Source organism: Cheilinus undulatus, linkage group 10, assembly GCF_018320785.1.
Source record: "Cheilinus undulatus linkage group 10, ASM1832078v1, whole genome shotgun sequence".
NCBI lineage: Eukaryota > Metazoa > Chordata > Actinopteri > Labriformes > Labridae > Cheilinus > Cheilinus undulatus.
This window is the reverse complement of record NC_054874.1, coordinates 25,562,748-25,585,511: the sequence shown is the minus strand read 5'-3', so window position 1 is coordinate 25,585,511 and position 22,764 is coordinate 25,562,748.

The window sequence follows — 22,764 nt, the reverse complement described above, 5'->3', positions numbered from 1 at the left end:
GTGTCCTTCAATGAACCCTGACGGTGTTACAGACAGATATTGTAGCATAACTGAGGCCTTGATAAGTGAGCAGAAAGAAGAAATGACTGAACTTTCTGTTGTCATTTCAGGGTGCAGTGGTAACATATTTACATGTTCTCAGGTTTATTCTGAGACTCTGGTCCAGAGAAATTTTAAGGGCATACGGCCATGTATACAGGAGAAATGAGCCACTTTGTCAGTCTGCTCGCCACCAAAAAGTAGAACAACTTTGGACCCAGGTTGTGGCCCTGCCCTGTCTTGAATAAGTATAAAAATCTAGAGTTGATCAGATGAAGCCTCTAGTAGGGATTTGTTTAGATACAAACCCTTTCAATCGGTCAAAATTCACATTTTTTAAAAGTTGCCAATAAAAGGCCAAAAATGACCTTTACCCATTATGTTCTTACTTCCTTTACATATTTTTTAAAAAAACATTAAATGTGTGTCTTGGTCATCTGGAGATGATACATATCTAAAATACCTTTGGCTCTAAATACCAGTTTATGGTAAAATGAGAGAAACAGATTATACAGCACAGAAAATTTTTGAGACCATATATCAAAACATATTGTAAACAATTTAATGCTTTTTTTGTTAAAAATCTACTAAGGACCCAGCTTGATACTAGGGATGGCACGACTACCCCTTTTATACCATTAATTGCAGTATTAAACTGTGCGGTTTTCTAATTGTAACGTTTCCTAAATACTGTCAATGTCCAGAAAATATTATGCTGGGAACTATATATGTAAAACAAAGTTACACAACAACTGCGTGCCACCGCCTCATGTTGCTTCGTGCAGTTGCCGGTGGAGACGTGTCACAGTCCCAAACAAGCTACAGCATGGAAGAGGAAGAGCTGTTACCTCCGAATAAACGGCTTAAGTCAGCTGTGTGGGATTTTTTTGGATACAAAAAAAAGACCAGGGTGTCATTGTGGAAGACGGCCAATGTAAAACATGCCACAAAAAAGTTGCGGTGAAATCAGGCAATACGTCAGCCCGTGCGGGATAACCACCCGGCGTTGTACACCAAAGTTAAGGTAAATTGTTACTGGGTTAAGTCATGTCAGTGTTTGGGATGGGGATCAAAACCTGGGTTCATAAGGACCCGGTTCTGTGATTTTGAAATACCTGAAATCAATAACGTTTTAGCTTATCAATACTGCTATTGAGTCTCACAGGCTCTGTGATGTAACATCATATTGAGATAAGACTGCTGTAAAAAACACACATCAGTTCTTTCAAGGGGAAGATAAACTAGAAGTGTCATGCATCACATCAAACAAAAATGTACCTTAAACTGTTGGCTTGAGGAAAAAAGACGCTGCCTGTGAGTTGCATGCCATCATATCCTCCAGTGCTGGGAGTAACAGGCTCATATCCCTCACTTAAGCTGCTTCAGGGCAGTTTTCTCCTTCAGCTGCTCAGATAAATGCTGAAAAATGCTCCAAAACTTTGAACAAGTCCTGTTTGTTAACAATATTAATCCAGTGTAGAAATCTGCGGTGGAATCGGCAGAACTGAAGTTAATTAGTGAATTTTACGAGCTGAAGATGGAAAATATGATGCGTTCAGGTAACCTCAGTAAATTAGACAACTGTATACATGTGTTATGGTTTGTTCAAATGCCACATAAAAATGGGAAAATTTAGTTTTTGACAAGAAACTTTAATGAATACAGTTGTGAATATGAAAAAATGTTTATATTTGAGGGATATAAAATAGATGTGACCGACTGAGTTATAGCTTTATGACTCAAACACTACTCAGCTAAGACCACTCGAGTGGTCCATCCAAATGCGATTATTATCATTTTTCTTGTAATTTTTGGTTACGTTACTTTGTTGATATATTATTTTGTTATGAGAGCATCCTAAGATGAAAATAAATTAAAATACAAGACCTCTAAGGAGTGTTCATGTGATTTTACTTATTCATGGAAGTGTGAAATTAATTTATGCAAAAATAATGGTGATAATCGTAAAATCGCAATTATTTCTCTGACAATAATCACACCAAGAAAATCTGTAATCATGACATCCCTACTTGATACAGCTTTTCTTTCATGTTTTAGTCATTTCTATGCCCCAAATACCTTATGGATGATGAACTACTTTAACTAGCTGAACTGCCTTAGTTGCTATTAGTTTCCTCGTCAAAGCAGCCAGTAACCAAGTGAAGAAAAGCCCATTTTCAGTATGTATCTCAAGTTTTCAGCATTTGAGATGTCCCTGTAGCTTTTTTTTTTTTCTATTTGGTGCCCTGACAACCAGTTGTTGGATCGTTACTTCTTTCAACTATCTCATTGTGAATCTTTGTTCTAATGGGCTTAAAAGAGATTCTGACTTCATATTTTCATTCTAGTTAAGAGTAACATCAGAGTGTCAAAGTCATCTTTAGCAGCATCACTCTATAATCTAGTGGTAAGAATAGAAAGTCTACCTCTTAAAGCTTTAATGAAATATAAATAGTCAGTCTTGAGCCTAAGTGCCCTCTGTCATTTCAAACACAACATTGTTACGGTAATTAGACAAAGGTTCAGAGAGGATGCCACGTTTAGTAAAACTACAATTATTCAAGAGATGCTATGCTTGTTGATGTAGGACATGACCTCTGCTGCTGTAACTGTTGGTTTAATTACAGTATTATCTTAGGTGAAAAGATGGAAAGGTTTCCTGAGAACGCCTCCTCTTTCAGGTGCAGGACACCGATCCGTTTCAGACTGACCTTACATGCATTCATGCCCTCTACTGCACACATTAAGATCAACAGTTTTGTCTCTGGCTATTAAATTCATGTCCGTACGCTTGTAAATCATTTCTCTCTCTGCTTCAAACATGGTATTTGGCAGCTCTTACAGATCAAAGTGTTCCTTTAAACCTTGCTCCAGTCTAAATATTCATTCCTATACATTGAGGAAGCTCAGCAGGCTGTTTGGGTTGGCTGCACCTTCAAAGTGGAGGCCGATGATGACTTATATTGCCTGCAGTCTAACAGCCCCCGTACGCGATGACACACTTTTAATAGGGAGGTTGTGCTTGTGTGCCACTTAAATAAAAAAAGGAACATGTGACTTGGAACAAAATAAAGGGATGTCTTGAATTTCTTGAAAAACATGGATTAAATGATTGACGGTAATCTTATCATGTCTCTTAAAAAAAAAAAAAAAAAAAAAAAAAGCTACGAAGACAGACACCAGCAAGCTTAGCAGATGGGCACAGTTAGCTTAGCGCTGTTGAAAGGTTGAAAAAATTAAAAGTACTGAGTGGCAACTCTTGAGATGACTAATGGCCACACACTGCACAACCTTAACTCTTTATCTTGCCATTAAGAAATCAGCCTGACCATGAGACCATATACCTCACCTGCACATGTGATTTACTTTTATTCATTTTTCTTTGTTTGACTGTGCTTTTTTAAATGTGCTAAATAAATAAACAAACAAACAAATACCTGCAGTCTACTGCAACAGTTATGTAATGTGGCTCCAGTTTAGCTCAGCTGGTAGAGCAGGCACCCACAGGTCAGAGATTCAGTCCTTGCACATGTTTGGTACATGTCTTCCCCTGCTCTCTCTCTCACTATTTCCTGTCTCTCTTAAGCTCTCTTATCCAGTGAAGGCAAAATTCCACAAAAAATAATCTTGAATAACAAAATGAATTGGAGAAAGCTTTCCCAGGTGTTTATGTTCGCTGACATGTTTCTGTGCCTTTAAAAGTACCTGTTGGTAACCTTTCATGGTCTGCTCTCTCTCACTGGCTAAAGGGGGTATTTTGGCAAGAGGCAGGGTACACCATGGATGGTCGCCAGACAATCACAGGGCTGACAAATAGAGACAAACAAGCTACTACACTCAAACCACACCTAGTGACAATTTAGAGTCACAAGTTAACCTAACAAGCATGTTACTGGACTGTGGGAGGAAGCTGGTAACCTGACACGCCAGGTGGATTTGTTTCACACATCCATCTGGGAAAGCTTCAACAGGAAACATTTGAGAAAAGGCAGAGGCTTTGACCCTTTGCTAAACCCCGCCCCTAAAACAGACTCTGTCCAATCTTACATTAGCCATTGTAACTATGCACAGAGGACCGGTTGTGAATTTCAGTCTTTCCCAAAGCCAAAAAACAAGGGAAGAGTTGTCAGATATGAATAAAACTATGTGGAGGACCACATGAAAGGCAACAGCCATCTAGTCCAGCAAGCAAAAAGCTAAGGTTAAAACACACATAATAAAAGCTAACTCAACATTAGCTCAAAATCTAATCAAATATTAGGCTTCTCTGTTGTGCAAGAGAATGCGGTTCCACTATATGTTTGTCCAGGTTTGGTCATGTGTTCCTGTCTGAACCTACCCTAAATCCAAGACAGTAAACCAGAGCTGTTGTTTCCCTGATACAGCCTGTTTGTCAACAAAGATTACACATGAACAGATTGTGAAACTGACAATGAAAAGTCAACATTTTATTCATCTGGGTGTAAGTTGTTTAAACAAACATAATGTATTTTTTTTTTTTTTAAAGTAGTTTTAAACATCACTACAGACAGATTTTACATAATGTCCTCAGTCTCGCTGCCTTAATTGGCCATACTGACATGTATAAATCACAGGTAATTAAAACTCTGCTCACGCTACTCCTTCAACAAAATAAATCCTTTTCTACCCTTAGGATATTTTCAACCCCCCCCCCCCCTTTTTTTCCTTAGGAATATGAAATTATCTCCTTCAGAGCACCTTCTTACACAGAGGAAAACTCCATATTTAATATGGCTCTTGTCAGTCGCAGCAACAGTAACCAAGGAGGCATGGCTCAGTGAAGGGTAAATTGTGTCCAAAATCAGCCCTACAATCCTCTAGCACAGCTATTCTCAACATTGGGGTCCAGACCCCTTTGGGTGCTTTATCACCTTTTGACTTGTTAAAGATTGAGTCTATAATTGGTTGACAAAACTCAACATTTTAGCACATTTTCAGTCAGAAGAAGTCCTGATATTTTGATCTTTAACATTTTTTTCTAATCAATTTGATTAGCCTTATTGTAAAAAAAAATAAGATAAAAGTTAAACACAAAATAATTAATTTGCTATCAACACTTTATTTTAGAATGAAGTGAAAAATAAACACTGATTTACCTTGACTGTTTTGACAATAAATATGCACTCTGTGAAACTGACTTTTAAATGTCCAACAGTCCAGCTCTAAAATTTAAGTCTCTGTACTGAAAACTAAACCTACTGTTCTTCAGAGTTTTACAGTCAAAGATTTATTTTCAACCTCAGTCTGGTCTTTCTTATGGAAAAAAAAAAGGTACTTGACCAATAATTTTACTTAAAGTTTTAATAGACAAATTGCACAGTGCTGTACCACTGACATAATTAGTCTTATAAAGCTCTTTTAAACTGGCAGTGTGTTGATGGCTCATACACATGCTCTCTTGGTTTTGACATGGGCTGCTCCTTTAACACACTGTTATTGTACAACATGCTGCGTTTTGCATGCCACTGCTAACTCTATCTTTAAAAGTTTTTAGCACTGATAAGGTCATAAAATGTTCTTGGCCAATTTATAAAATGTACATATTTATCGCTCTTCATGTTACAGGCTATTCCATACCTTTATGGGGTGGCTTTGGAAGTTCGGCCTTTGAAAACCAACTCGTTTACTTTAAAAACTGGTCCTTAATTTGATTGAGCCACAAAAACACTGGCTTATTGAGATGACAAGAAAACGTTTTTTTTTTTTTTTTTTTTTTTTTGTCATCTGTCTACCAGCCATGCATCTTTTGTCATCACTGAGCACCTAATCATCTTCTCTCTATCCAGCCCTCGAATCTCAGAAATTTAGTTGTGTCGCCCCTCCCAGCTCTCGCCCACTCACTTGCACACCCAGCCAGCCTCTGGAGCGTCATAAAGGGATCTTTTATCCTTTGCCCAGCATTGTCCTCTGGGCAGGGAGAGATGCCACAGGTCCTGGAGGGCAAACGCCCACAGATGGTGCGTGGTGGTTGCATATCCTCGCATATTTACTTATCTGTGCCCCATTTAGCAAATGATCCATCCTATCATCATCGCTGGATATTTCTGACAGTCCTGCCCTTCTTTTCAACTTTTCCTCATCATTTTTTGAAACTTCAATCTTTCTTTTTATCAGATATTTTTATATGATACTTAATTTTTCTTTTTTATAAATAGTTTGTGTAATGTTTTAGCCCAGCCTTTTTCCACATTGGGTATGAAACACATTCAGCTTCTGGCACAGCTCTGTGGATGTGTTCTGGTTATCAGCCTGTGTTAGTGGTTAGTGACAGAGACATGGTTTATTGGCAGTGTTTTTGTTCGAGCATGTCAATGAGGCAGGTCATGATGAAAACTGGATTTGAAAACCAATAATGAAGCAAAGGTGGAAAGAATACTGCTGACCTTTGAGAGGTAATGAGTCTGGAAGAGTTTTGCAAGGTACAACACTACTTACACATAAGAAAACACTATGCCAGGGCTGCAAAGCCATAAACTTGGACCACCAATACAGCTTATAGGGAGAAGAGAGACTATGTTTCTGTAAGGTTGTTTGCTCACATAAAGTTCATTTGTTTATTTTTATTATGTTAGTATTTTGGACTGTTTCATTATTATTTTGTTAAATGACTTGTTAACAGTTATAAGAAACTGGTGCTTTTTTCATGGGGCCTCCTGAAACCCTGGGAACCTGCGTCTTGCAGGCCTGTTCAGTTATCCCTCCCTGGTGCTCACAGGAAAGGCATCAACAAAGTTAAGGACCCCTGGCTGGATCTGTCCTGCACTCTCCTCAGCTGATCCACCGCTGTTTCTCAAGCTGTGACAGCAGAAAGGGAAACAGAAAAACTGCATGAAAAGAAACTACAACCCCCTGATGAGACATGACATTGCTGTGAAACTACATTTGACAACCTCACCTCAGCGCGGTCAGCAGCTGGCAACTGAGGTAGGAAAACGCTTCAGGGGAAAATCCTCTTATCTGGACTGTGCTGAGGCTGGGAGCCAGGCAGAGGCTGGGATTTGGATCGAGACCAGCTGGAGGAGGAGCTGGACTCTCACGCGGATGATTTTGCTTAAACTCAGTAGACAAAGCAGACAGTACAGGATAGGAGAGGAGACACCCTGCGAACCCCCCGACAGCCCCGAGGATTTAAAGACAGGAGGGTGGATAGGCTCCAACTTTATGGCCTCTTCCAGCAGCTCTTGAGCTGTTGGACCTCATCCATGGCTGACACTTGATCAATGTTCCCCTGCATGGAGGGGCAGCAGTGGGAGGTGGAGGCAGTGGGAGGGCGACAGGAACGGTTGTGGCTCTGCTTATGTCTGTGGCAGTAAAAAGCAGCTATCTGACAAAAGAAAGTCAATGCTGACATTCACCAGCCTTTACATTCTTACTGTCCTAGCTGTTAACAATGTAATTTTGACTTAAAGAAGCATTAGCCCACCATGGTTCAAATCAGCTCCTAACAGCCACCACAGGAGGCAGAGGAATCGACAAGAGTCTGGCACAGATTCCACCCTTCTAACTGACACAAGAGCAAGTGTGATACATTTACAATAGAGGGCAGACAGCTGGCTATTTAAGCAAAGACTTTCAGGCAACATTATCATCGTTTATATAGTTTGATTGTTCATCTCGAAAATGATGAGACCCTTTTTTGAATGTCCATCGAGCCAACCATTTAGCTTATAATGTCATACTTAATAGCATCACATGACCATGACAGATGTCACAAAGTCGGACAGAAAAGAGAAAGAACGGAGGCAACTTGAATGGGTATATTTGAACCCAACAGTAACCTGTGTCTAAAAAGTCTGGTCACTAGTGAATCAGTATACTTTGCTACCATTACACCGCAAAGACAAAAGAACACTCCAAGTAACTCAGAGAAAAGGTTATTGAAAAGTATAAGTCAAGGAATGGATAAAAAAAAAAAAAAGGAAAAGAAAAGTCTAAAGGCACTGAACAACCCCTGGACTTCAGTTAAACCCATGATCAAGAAATGTAAAGAATATGGAATATGTGTAAATCTGCATAGATCATAGATCAGGTCTTCCTTACAAACTGAGTGACTGTTAGAAAGAGACTAGTGAGGGAGGCCACCAAGACACCTATGACTACTCTGAAGGAGTACAAGCCTCCCTCATCAGCTGAGACAGGAGAGATTTTGCATTCAACAACTTTTGCCTGGGTTCTTCACCAGTCAAATCTTTATGGGAGAGTGGCAAACAGAAAGCCACTGTTGAAGAAAACTCATATTAAATGTTAACTAGAGTTCACCAAAAGGCATGTGGAAGACTCTGTGGTCAGGTGGAAGAAAGTTATTTGGGTCTGATGAGACCAGAACAGTGCTTTTGGTGGACACCAAACACTACACATCACCACAAACACACCATCTCCACTGTGGAGCAGGGGGATGGCAGCATCATGCTGTGGGGATGATTTTCGGCAGCCGGCCCTCGAAGGCTTGTAAAGGTCGAGGGTAAAATGAATGTAGGTCAATATAGGAGGAAAATCATATTCAGTAAGCAAGAGAACTATGGTTTGGGTGAAGATTTATCTTCTAGCAAGACAATGTCCAAAAACTCACACATGGTTTAAAAACAAGGTGAATGTTCTAGAGTGGCAGAATCAAAGCCCAGACCTCAATCCAATATGGAATGACACATATATCTCTTTGTATTTGGGCCATTTTTTTTTTTATCTTAGATATTTTCCTTTTCTTAAAATCAACCTGACTTTGTTGGCAAAAAAAAAAAAAATTCCTCACTGTGAATTACATGAAACATTGTACTCTAGAGCTGCCTCACATTACAATGTTTTTGTAATTGACTGACTCTGTTGTTTTAAAGTGTTGGAATTGGTACAAAACATTCATTAGTGAACAATTTCTTAGCTCAGACATAGATCAGTAATTCTCTTGTTCTACAAAGTAGAGGTTTGGTTTCTTAATGAATTTGGTTGCTTTAAACTGGCAAAAACAAAAACACCAAGGGGTATATTTTAACCAGGCAAACTTTCACTGAAAGATTACTTTGAAGCAGTCATTGATCATATTACTGTTGGATGCATGATGCATACAAAAGCAGTTTCAAAACAAAACTTATCTATTGGTACGAGGGAGTCTGGATTTAATAAAAGCTGAATAACTCCTCATGATAGCCATCCAAAGCATGTTGCCCACTCCAGTCATGCCTATTTTGTAGTTTGTTGACTCTTTTATGCCGCCTGTTTCTCCATGGTACCTCTGCCTCTGCTTCTTTCTCCTTCTTTCCATCTTAATCATGGGGGAAGCATTCAACAGCCTTAGCCCTCTTTTTCTCTCCGTTAAGCATATCAGGCGCTTAAACCCCTGATGTTGAAAATACATTTATAGGCAACAATTATGTAAAGTAAGTTAAGCCTCAGTCAGTTGTGCTTTGCCTGTCTATCCCCTTATTTTCAGAGAATTTCCATGGAAAAATAACCCTGAAACTTGCACTTTAGACAACCTCACACACAACCATTAAAAAGATATTTACGCTGCACAAGCAGGAAAAGATGGAGGATGAGATGGCAGAGGAGATGATTTTTAGGTTTGATTGGAGTCTGATAGGGGGATTAGTGAAGTAAAAACAAACTGAAAGAAGGTGATGAAGGGAATCACTGAAAGCTCAAGAGGAAACAAACACATCGTGACCTGGACTCTTTTGTTTTCTTTTCAACTTGCCTCCATTTGGTGTTGCCTTGACCTTGGAACCCCTTTTTACTTTGACAGACAACAGAGACAGGAGGCCCTCCGAGGCGCTTATCTGCCTGAGACATGGCCAGACAAGCCGGCCGTGGCCCGTATGACAGAATTATTTCTAGGCCACATGTTTTTTTTGTCTGTCTTTAGTTTGTTGGGAGTAAGAAATCCACCCAAAATCCTTCATTTGCCATTCTGCAGCAGGCACAGAGGATAAGAGGGGAGCATGAAGGAAGAGTGCACTGGGAGAAGGGGCACATTGAAGTGTCAAAAATCCCTGTGGTTACAATTTAGACTGATAAAAAGTAGGTCTCAGTTTGCATCAGATGTGTTTTATTCAACATTTTTCTTCATCAGACAGAAAATGAAAGCATTTATAAGTGCATTGAAAGAATCAGGCATCTTCATCTTCAAATAAACTGAAATGAATGCTCTGTTATTCAGTGTTAGATTAACACTTTTAAAGAAATAGAGAAGTTATTTATATACAAAAAGAAAAAACACAACAGCAGCTGACATTTTCTCTATATATAAATTATATTTTTTTCTTTTAAAATTGTCATTTATGTGTCATCCACTTCAGAAACTTAGTCGCAACTTATTCATACTTATTTATTGGTAATAAATTGCCTGTTTTGATGTAAAATGTTTCTCATTTAATCTGAATTAGTATTTTGATATGGATAGCCCTAGATGTAAATGAAATATGGGGTAAACTAAGCCCGAAAAGTTTGATCAGTGACACTGAATAGAATAATTAACTACTGAATATTACTGACATGCGCTGTGTGCGATTGGTCAGAATGAGGGTTGTTACTGATTGAGAAATTTATGACATATATCACAGTTGTGTAAGATCGTTGTCAGATTTTGTCATTGATCAGGACTTTTTCCAGACCCAGCCTCAGCTGGACAACAAACTGGAGTGGTCAGTTAACACAGACAACCTGTAAAAGAGAAAACAGAGTACAGTCTACTTCTTGAGAAGGCTGGCACCTTTAGCTTGTACAGGAAACAATGTGGCGTGCTAAGAGAGCAGCAGAAAGAGGGACTCTGTTGTCCTTGGGTCAAAATGGCCCGCAACTGTGTTTAAGAGCAGAGAAAAATCCTCATGATTTTTTTTTTTTCAACTTGGAATTCAACAACTTTAAAGACAGGTAAAACCGAACCCTACCTCTGTGCAGACTCAGTGGTCCTGGGCACCCAGAAAAGCATGCCAGGTGCCCGTAGAAGAATACCTGACACTTGTCACTAGACCAGGTATGGAAAGGGTATTTCAGTGAGTCACTTTATTTCGATTAGCAAATAAAGGAAAAGCACTTCCAACGACAAACATGAAAGTTTCACCTTCAACACAAAGATAAAAACAATAAAGGATTAAACAGTATAGGCTGAAGCTCTAGCTTATTATGCCCACCCTTTTTACAAAATATCTTCAGCTGGGCTGCTCATGTATTACATGGTTAGTTACATTATAGGTCTTCTGAAAAAACAAGCAAACTTTCAAGCATCTTACAAAATAAATAATCAGGAGAGAGTCCCATAACAATAATTCACTCTTAATTTTTTCACAACTCTTCATTATACCTGATCTTTTAATTTTTTTAACATTTTGTTTTTAAACATTTTTTAAAATAAGGAAATTGAACTGCACATTTTTAAATCATTGTCACAGCTGTTCCACAGGTTTACCCCTCTAACAGAGACACATCTCTGCTTTATATTTGTTCTTGCCTTGGTTCTTTTGAAAACTCCTGTTCCTTTGAGTTCATATCGATTTTCTCTGACTTTAAACAGCCTCTGAACACCACAGCACACTAGGTTATTATGTACTTTGTACATTAGCTGTGTTGTTTTCAAATCAACTAATCATTAAATTTAAGAGCATTTAAATTAATAAAATAAAATAAAAAAATTGAATTTGTTTTGGTTTTATGTGTGTTATCCCTATATGTCTACACAGCAGGTCTTATATGAAAGTAACAGAGAACAGTAAAGTTCGTATAATGATTTATGATTTAGGACATCCTTTGTCTTGTAAAGTATTGTGATGTTTTTTTTACATTTTAGTTCTAATATTATTTATATGAGGCTTCCAACAAAGTTTTTGGTCAATGATCACACCCAGAAATTTGTTTTCACATACTCTTTCTAATTCAACACCACTGATCCTGATTGTAACTGGGATTTTAATTTGCCGATTGCCAAAAATTATAAACTTTGTTTTATTTAAATTCAGCCATAGCTTGTTAATGTCAAACCAATTTTCCAAACGTTTAATTCATTTTCTGCTGTAGTCAAGCAGTTCAAGATCTTTACCAGAGCAGTGTAGGGTGGTGTCATCAGCAAATAAAACCCATTTTAAAAGTTTTGAAACATAAAAACATCATCAATATGCAGTATGAATAATTTGGGGCCTAACACAGACCCTTGAGGAACCCCAAAAGTGACCTTTAATAAATTTGATTTGACATTTTTTAATGTCATCTTCCATTGTAGAACCATGTAGAAATGGTTTTCCAGGTCCAGATTACTTTCAGGGTCATACGTCTCGTGGTCTGCATAATCAAAGGTTTTAAAGTTCATATTTTCACTATATGAGCTTGATAATCGCCCACCTTGACAGTCATTTTCACTTAAATCATCCTCTTCAAAGTCTGTGAAAGGGAATAAAACATTTTCAAAGAAACTTGTCATTTGTTTAGCTTGCTGTTTTCATAGTCAATTGAAGTGCTCCCCCACAGAGTCCAAAACATTGTTCATGATGTTCAGTCTTCAAACATATATACATTCCTGTATATATTCCTGTATCTTGTTTTGTTTTCTTAGGCCACGTCCCTGTCCGGCGATTTCAGCGTTCTTTTAAGTTAGATGTTCATTTAAATACACACCAGTTCCTTTTAGTTTCTTGGCCTGTTTCAGTAGCTCAGTCTTCGACTTATGGCTCACAAACCCAACAATGACGGCAGGCTTTGCTTTACTGTCTTTTCGAGGGAGGGTGTGACAGGTTGCAATATCATGACTCTGAATACTCACTTTCTTACTCAGAAAGAATTGTATTACTTGTTGTTCCAGTGTTTGTAGCTTCTCTGCTGGAGCGTCCTCCCCAGCTTGACCTCCGCCTGCCGTAGCGCTGGTGTAGGTTTGGTGTGATGTCTCCAGTTCCTTTATGATTATATCGTCCATTCTTGTGTATCGTTCAGGGTTCTCAATTCTCTGCTCCAAGCTATCTATTTTCTTATCTTTTTCTTTTATCAGGTTCTTCAGTTGTTTTATCTCGTTCATCAGGTCATGCAGCATACCTTGTTGTTTAGCCACTTTGCTGAGTTCATCTGACATGAAGTTGAGGGATTTCCTGATCTCCTCCAACTCCTTCTTGACTCCACTATTTGCTTTCTTTGGAGGCATTTCAACATCAGTATCATTGTTTATTTCGTTGTCGGCACAAGTTAGGCGACTCTGTTGAGTTGTCTCCACATGGTTCTCATCACTCATGCTGATTTGGCTCTCCACCCATTCCATACCCGTTCTACTGAGCACATCAGCATTAGACACATGGTCTAACAGTGATGCCTAAAAACACGGGAAGAGCAGCCATCACAAAGGAGTCGACCCAACACCTCTGGTCATGAGTCTCATCCAGGCCTTGTGAGAGTAGAGTAACACTGGGAGGACCAAGGACCAAAAAATTGACATTCGTCCTGTGGTCAGATACTGTGAGCACACTGTCTTGCCCAGCGAACCAATCCATGAGTCCAAGTCTGCCTCACAGTCAGTGGATCATTGGATTATGCTTCCAGGGCAGGTGAACTGCTCATCTTTCATGTTCCCACCATCCAAACACACAGATTCAACAGCTACATCCAAGGCCTCTCCTGAATGCCTGGATCTTTGTTTTAGCCCAGGAGATGTGTATTCCCAATGTTTCAGCCTCCTCACTCAGCAAGTTAAAAGCCCCTTCAAAGACATCTGTCTCTGCAACATTGCCAATGACACTCCACAGTTTCTGGCCTTGATGCGCTCCATTATCAATTATCCAAACTCTACTGCAGGTGTAAAAAAGTGCATCTGCAAAGGCTGTGCACTAGCAAACTGCCTTACATGAACAAACTAGATGGCTGAATCATATTTGGTTCACATGTTCACAATTTTGTTTCTTGTCATTATTCACTGGAAATTTTAGTTATTGGGATACCTTTAAAACTGCTAATTTTGCACTTTTCTGCTACTCTCTTAGGCTACAGAAATGCTGTACAAATACTATTCTAAAATGACTACAGTAAACAAATACAATGAGAAAACAGTTGACAGTGTCATAAATATAAGTGGGGTCTGAATAAGTGCAGTGTTTCTGCCATGTGGAGAGGGAAAACTCAGGTATTCACATGATTTGTGATACTGAAAATTTGTTTCTTTAAGCAAAATATATATGTTGTTTAAAATTCAAATAAGCTGCTGGAGGTTTAGTGAAGGTGGGTCATTTTGACCCCTGATAACAAGTGGGGAAGAATGTGAGGACAACACATGGGTTAAGAATTCCTCTGGCTTTGAAGCTTTTACTCAAAAAAAAAAAAAAAAAAAAAAAAATAAAAAAAAAAATATAGAGAGAGGGAGAGATATAGTTATCTCTCTCTCTCTCTCTCTCTCTCTCTCTCTCTCTCTCTCTATATATATATATATAACTATCTATCTATCTATCTATCTATCTATATATATATATATATATATATATATATATATATATGTGCTATGAATTTTAGTCTATTTTTTAAAATCAGTGTTAAGAGTTTTCAGTTCAAAAATTCCACACACTGTACCTTTAAACTATACAGTGTAAAAACACAGGCCCTGGTAAGCTTCTTTTAGCCCTGTGCCATTTTATTCTCCATGATGTTTGCTTGTGATCCAAACATGTTGCTCTTTTGTTGTTTTGTAAAATAAGATAACGGCTTAAAAAAAGTGTTTAACCAATAATTCTAGGTTCTTTGCTGCGGACACAATTATCAACTAAGTTTTTAGTCCCAGTATCAACAAGCACAGTGCATGTCTTTTCTAAATTAGAATATTTAGTTCATCCTAGTGACTAACTAGTGTCCGTGCGAGTTTGATGACTGGTCTCATATTTGTGCACTTGCTTTAATCTAGACTACATATGAAATATATGCATGAGTAAAGATGTATCTAGTCACACTCCACAGAGAAGAAGCTAACCATGAATAAAGCTGCAGACGGTACCTAAAATTCCTCCACAGCCATGAGTGTCCATGCATACAAACAGAGTCCGGCAGCTGGAATAGAATCACAGGGAGAGCAAATGCATCATCAACATGACTTTGCTTTTATTGCCTCCTTGGTTTTAATTACCAGCCAAGACTCATTTGGGAGATAGAGCATCTTCCTCTGCTAAAGAACACACATTTCAAGAACACACACAAACACATAACGAGTGTGTGCATGTGTGCTCACTGGTAACGATAGTGATTTCTAGCTCAGCAGGAAATCTTTGAATGGACTTTGGTAACTGTTGGTGCATCCCAGTTTACTCACAGCAGGACACACACAGACACAGAAACACCCAAACAGTCTTAAATTGAATGCTGGAAGAGGAGCGAGGAAAGGGAAACAAGGAATCCATCGTTTAAAACGAGTAATTTGTTTTGAAGGAAAACAAAGTCGGCTGTTTTTGTCTGAGCAGTCAATGTCAATTTCATGATATGATGCACGCAAATGTTTTTCTAACATGTTCACCTTCCTCCGGCAGCTGTTGTTTTGAGAAATTGCCCACCGCACTTTGCTGTTTCAGTTCTTCAGAAGTCTTCTATTAGGCTGTCACTCATTCTGGCTTTTATTAAAAGTGCACAGATCTGAGACACTGTGTTTGCTAACAGACATGTTTCAAATGCTTTCTAAACAGCTGTTCTAATATATATATACAATTAAATAAGGACAAAATGACTACTTACAAAGGTGAATCCTCTTAAAATTCATCTGCAGCTCTTTTTGTTCCAAAAGAATCTCTTACCGCTTATTTATATTTGTCCAGCAGACACGTTATCTTTTAATCTGTCAACTCTGAGCAGCCTTTATATAAAAGCAGTTGAGTGCAAGCTAGAACCTTCTCCTCAGGTGTTAAAAAATGAAGCTAATGCAGAGCTGGAATTAACTGCAGTTCCTCAAATGTCAACTTGAAGCTGACTAGGGAGGTAAAAATTATATGTCCCTGCAGACTCTTTTTGAACAAGATGCTCTAAGGTGTGTAAGGAGTATGAACTTCTGCCCTAAGAGGCTTAGGGTTCAGGTTAAAAAATATTTATTCCTGTGTCTTTAAAGCTCTTGGTATAGTATGTAAGGCAGGAATGGCACTGGACTGAGATTTATCTTTGCATTTTTCCCTCTGGTGCTCTGAGAATCTAATGGTATTTTAATGACAGGAGTTTTAGGAGATCACTGATTAATACTCATTGTTTTATGTTAAATTATTTACTTGTAATGAGTATGCTGTTGGCTCTGTGGTTGTAGCATGGATGAAGAGCCAAAGTTAACCAGCTAACCTAACAACAAGCACCAGAGTGCCCAGAGAGAACCCTTTCATGCACAGGGAGATAAGTTTAACTCATCATACAAAGATCATGTCCAACTTGGGTCTTGGTATACCGAAGCACCAAGATTTTTCTTCACTGGAGATAAGGGACCAAGCACACACCCTGAAAAACAGCCCCATGCCATTATCCCTCCTCCACCAAACTTTACATTTGGCACAGTGCAGCCAGGCAGGCACCATTGTTCTGGCATCCACCAAACCAAGACTAACCCATCTGACTGCAAAACAGAGGAATGTGGTCACTCCACAGAACATGTTTCCACTGCTCCACAGTCCAGTGTCGGTGTGGTTTGCACCACTCCATCTAATGCTTGGCATTGGACTTGCTGATGTGAGCCTTGCATTCAGCTGCTTGGCCATGGAAACCCATTCCATGATGCTCCCACCACATATATTTTTTAAAGATATATTTTTGGGGGGCTTTTTATGCCTCTATACATGGAGAAGGACAGCAGACAGTTAGAAACAGGAATGAGAGAGTGGAGAAGAGGCATGCAGGAAAGTAGCCACAGGCTCCACTTGAACCTGGATCTCCCACATAAACAGAGCGCGCCTGAAACCATTTGGCCACCTGCAGCAGCCACACAGTTTTTGTGCTAACATTTACAGCAAGTTCAGAAGTCTTCAGCTATGGAATCAGCAGGACATTGGCAACTTTAAAGCACCATGCACCTTAGCAGTCGTAGCTGTCTTCCGCTTTGTGGCTTAGTTGCTGTTGTTCCTAAATGCTTCCACTTTCTAATAATATCCCTTACAGCTGACTGTGAATGCAGTGGGGATAGAATTAACCAAACCATCTCATTGCAACTGTGGCATCCATCATAGTTAGGGGTTGGTATTGTTTGGGCTTTTTTCTGATAGATGTGCTAAATGGATACTCTTTAAAAGGTGCCTACCTGGGCAGAAAAAAAGTCAGTAGCTGAATGAAAGCTGTCTTAGTATTGTAAATGACTGGTAATGTCAGTACCAGATTTCGATACTCATCCCTAATCCCAGTGCCATGCTTGAAGTCACTGAACTCTTCAGAATGACCCATTTAGTATCACAGATGTTTGCAAATGGAGACTGTATGGCTAGATGCTTGATTTAACCTGTTGCAACAGGTCTGATTGAAACACCTCAATTCAATAATTAACAGGTGTGGCCAAATACTTTTTTTCCATATAGTGTATAAGGGTTCACCGAGATCATGGGACTTTAATGTCATGGTTTCCAATGAGGAAAGAAAGGTAATTAATAACAGCTCTTTTCTGGCCTTGAGTTGTACGGCAGAAATGTTTCAACTCCACTTGTTCTCCTGTGTTAATTAAGGCAGTACTGTAATGGATAAACATACATTTACCACAAGAAATAATATAAGAATAAACTGTGTTTCTGCTACCCTGACCTTGAGGGTCACTGGAGAAAAACTGCTATGCAGACTCAAGGAAAGTGAAGTGGGAAGAAATTCATTGGGTAGTTTCTTATGATGAATCCTGTCTCTCACATCAATTTAAAAAATAAATATATTTTCTTTACAGCTACTGTATTCCTAAATGCTTCACCCCACCTTTTGTCCAATCATAGCTGGGAAAGGCTCCAGCTCCTGTGACCCTGAATGGGATAAGCAATGTAGATTGTGGATGGATGGATAGTAACCATTTTCTAGGAGCCAAACTTCTTTTCAGAGGAAAAATGTTAAAGATTTGTAACTTAACACATACGCAGAATTTCTAAACATTAACACCAACTAAATATTGTTAATATTGTTCATATAAAGTGTTTGTTATGATACTGGTTTCTCGCTTGCTCCTCTATTTAGGGCCAGGGAGCTGTGAATGAAAATGGCTTTATTTTTTTTATAGCCGATAATGTGAGTTTTGGTTGCAATAGTTGATTTAAAAAAATGAAATTTAAACAGATTCAGTGATGCTTTATTTTGAATTAGAACAGAGGCACAATAAAAAAGAGTTGTATGAAAAAAAAGGATAAAAAAAATCCTCTTAAGTATTCACAACAACAACCACACTCATAAAAAAAGTGATTCAAAATACTTGAGCTTATCTGTTTGTTCAGAAAGTTTTCAGCAAATTACAAATAACTTTGTTAAAAGGGAAACTTAACCAAACAGACACATCTACAGATGTGTATATTTAAAACAGAATCTGTGTCATTGTGTGGGTTTTAGCATCTCTTACAGAGCCAACATAAAAGTTTTAATGGCGTTTGCTGTGGGGGTTAAAATTTAAACTTTACTTCTCCCTGACACTTGTTCAACAACTTCCTCTCTTCTTCGCTGCTACTATTTGTGTCTCCTCCTGAAGAACTAGAGCATCACTAATTGACATGCCGTATGCATGGTCAACTCTGTGGCAGTGGTGAAACTCCGTCCTGTCATTGCATCCACCCAGGGAGGCCTCCGACCCAGCCAGCAGCCCGGCTATTACCCAGGTCAGTGATGGAGATCAAGGTCAACAGCTACCCCTCACAAAGAGAGTTTCTTATTGTGAAAGAAACAAACAGGCAGGCAAGCATGCATACACAAACAAAGACACCTGCTTACTGAACAACAGATGGTTACGACAATACATCATGAAAGACAGGGACTCATGAAAGACAGGGAGATGGGAGATAGGTAGTCTGGTTTTAATGAGGAGGGGGATTTTAATTGACTGCAGCATCAAAACTCTTGTCCCACAAACGCACTAGTCCTTTTACTCTCTCCTTTCTACTCCATTTCTATATTAAAATGGCTTTTCACCAAAACGGAGACAATGTCCTTGCTTGTCCTTGCATGTGTAAATACCTCTTTTGATCCCTGTACCAAAAGACACCCCAAAGGTTAGAGGAACTAGTTCTATCAACAATTTATGTAATGGTTTGTGTATAGATTAGTGTTCAACAGATACCGTACTGCGTACGATGTATTTACATAACAGTAAAATGACATTTTCGCTTTATTGATGAAGGAGAAAAGCTGTTAAAAATGCCCTTCCTGGTTAACGCTGCAAGCCACTTCCAAAGCTTTCTGGTATCGCTCACAGCATGAATCAGAAAGGCCACTTTTAACAGCTTTTCCCCCTTTTTATCTGACAAATTTATCTATGAAACCAGAATGATGGTTTACTGTTTAGTAAATGTACCACATGGAGTCCTCAACTCAAAACAGGGAGTGAGTCTCAAAGCTGGGTGCACTGAACTGTGGACCTGGTCTCTAATGAACTGGATATACCTAGTGGAGTGAGGGGTGAGCTTGGACTATGGCAGAGAGTAATTGTGGTCCAATTAAATAAAATGTTGTTTCTAGTTATTTCAGATGAAAATTATTGAAAATGCCATCAATTCTTTAATATGGAATAGTTACAGCGTGCTGTATTAGTATTAAAAAATATCTACATACAAGGAAACGGCCTCTGCTGAGTGTGACCTGACCGTGGAGGCCTTACACCACCACCCCTTACTCTCCCTTAGCCCCCCTTATTGATATCAATAAAGCCTCTGTCTGATGTCTGATTAAAGGCAACTCAAGAGTTGGACAAACTTCCACCTCAAGGGTCTGGGAGTTGTCCTCCACAGAGTAAAGACACACCTTTGTTTCGGTCTGGGGGCAGCCAAGCTTGTCTTGAAATTATAGTTTTGAAAACAAAAGCAAAATAATAAAAAATAATAATAATAATAAATTGATAAATAAAATTAAATTAATTAAGAAATTCTATGGCTTTCTGGGAGTGAGGTGGCAGAATTGATATGACAACCACTGCCCTGAGCGTGCTCACCAGGGGGCTGCTGCCGCATGCTTGGGGTCTATGGGCCACTGCTGGCCTCTCTCCCCTTCACCCAGGTGCATTCACCTACTCTTGGTCCATTCATGGCCCAAAAATTACATATAAAATCTTAATAAAAGAAAGAAAAACTAAACACAATTAGACACATGTGTAAGGTGATGTGTGAGTGTGCGTTTACATGTATGAGTAGATGTCAGTATGTACATGTTGAATGGTCTGGCCCCGTCCTACCTCTCTGAGCTCCTTCACCCCTACGCTCCTGCTCGGTGCCTCAGGTCAGCTGATCTGCTGCTCCTGGAGGTACCGAGGTCAAAACAGAAGCTCGGGGGGGATAGAGCTTTTTCTGTCGCTGCTCCCAAACTGTGGAACGAGCTTCCCTCCCACATTAAACAAGCCTCCTCACTGTCAATTTTTAAAATTCATCTTAAAACCCATTTTTATTCCTTGGCTTTCAACCCCACATGAGACTCTGCTCCTGTTTTAGTGTTTTATGATTTGCTTTTAGTTATTGTTTTATTGTTCTTAAATTGTTTTTTAAAAACAATGAAATGATTATTTTAGTGTTTATACCTATTCATTGTTTTAATTGTTTTATTCCTGCATTGTTTTGTCTACTTATGTACAGCGCTTTGTTTCAGCTGTGGTTGTTTTAAAGTGCTTTATAAATAAAGTTGAGTTGAGTTGAGTTGAGTTGAGTCTGTGTGTATATACGTTTTTTTATATGTGTATATAAGTACATGAATGAAAGTGTATGCATACACATTATTATGATTCAAATTATGAATATTATTTTTTTTAACCTGTTATTATTATATGTCTACTATTGTTGTTATATAATAAGTGTTACTTTTATTGCTACTAGTATTATTAATAATATTATTATTTCAAGTTCTGATACAATTGTAGATATACTTAGTTCACCACCTTCTTTTTGTTATTTTATCTCATTTTTAGGACAACTATACTCTCTTTACAGCCATCTCCTTTCCCCTTAACCTACAAGACCGGAGTAATATATAATGTATAAGCCAGGACACCCTACACCACAGATTATCCAACACCGAAACAATAATAATGTCTGGGGTTTTTTTGCTTTTTTAGTTAATACACCAATATGCAGGAACTCTTTTAACCCAAATGATATTTTTAATGCTAAAATATAATTAGAATTGTTATCCATGAATTTTCAAATTTACTGATTTACAAAAAAAACTGAAAAATACTAAAGCACATTAATATTTCTTGATTAATATGTCAAATTATAATTATTTACTTGCATTCCTGAACAGAAAAATGAGTTTTAGTGGTTGAATGTTATCCTTGATTAATTTCTGACTTCTCAGAGAAGCCCAGTGAGCCAGCTCAAATTTTGGTAAATTCAGTTTGAAATCCCTCATTCCTGTTCAAAATGGTAAAACGTGGAGAGCTGACTGAAAATGAAAGAGTCCGCATTAAAGCACTTCATGATGCTGGATGGTCTTTGAGACAAATATGACAGGTGGTCTAATAAATTTGTCAAGTACTTTGTGTAAATATATATATATATATATAAACATAAACTTGTTGAAATGTACATTTATGTGTTTTTCCCTCTTTGAAAAAGTATCCTAACACTATAAATGCATTTTTCTTTGTCCTGGGTGTCTTTCATTGGAGAAAACAGAATTTTTAAAATGAACTTTTTGATAAAGCCTTATTACTTTTACTTGAGTAGATTTATGGACTAGTACTTTAACTTGTACTTGAGTGAATTTTAACTAGAGTAACTACTTTTACTTGAATACGATAGTTGTGCACTTTTCCACATCTGGTACTGGCCTCTGTCTAGCAGATGGCTGGTGTGTGAATGACTGGCATAAAGACATGCATACTTATTGTGAGAGACCAGCAGCCTGCTGCCAACATTACACAATGCTGAAAGCGGGCATTTTGTGGAAAAGGGGTGCATGTCATTCACCCTGTTAAGAGTACTCTTAGTTCAATGGTAAGGTTATTATTTCTGGGTGGAAAAGTGACATATTGTTGCTTTAAGACACAGCAGAAAAAAACTCTTTTTGAACACAGTGAGAAAAAACATGGATGACCTCCCAAATAGAAGGGTGTTAAAATTTGACATTTAAACATGAATTTATTCCAGAAATTGAAATGACTTCTTTGTCACAAACCAGTGACATTGCACTGGAAGCAAGAATACAAACTAATGAGGCAATTTGAGATGACTTTGAATTCCTTTTTGTGAAATTGTTGTTTTCATTTTTCTTCTCCAAATGGCAGAAGTATCTGAAAAAATTATCTGTATGACATCAGTAAACTGAATCCCTTCTGGCGTGGTGGGTGGAGGTGATTCTGAGGTGCAGCCATCATTTCTCTGGCACTCAAGTTATTTCCCACTGGTGAATAAAACAAACCAGAAATTAAGTTTAGTTTGAAAGGGCAGGAGACAGTGGAATAGATAAATCAGTTACAAAAACTCATCTCTACATACTGATCAATGCTGAAGCAAGCTGTTTAACTGTTGAGCAACTCTGTCTTGTTAAGTTTAAAGGCAACAATAAGGAGACGTGTTTAATTTGACAACTTTAACTTTATTGTTCCTGGAAAAGCTTTACTTTTAAGATCATCCCCTGTGGACA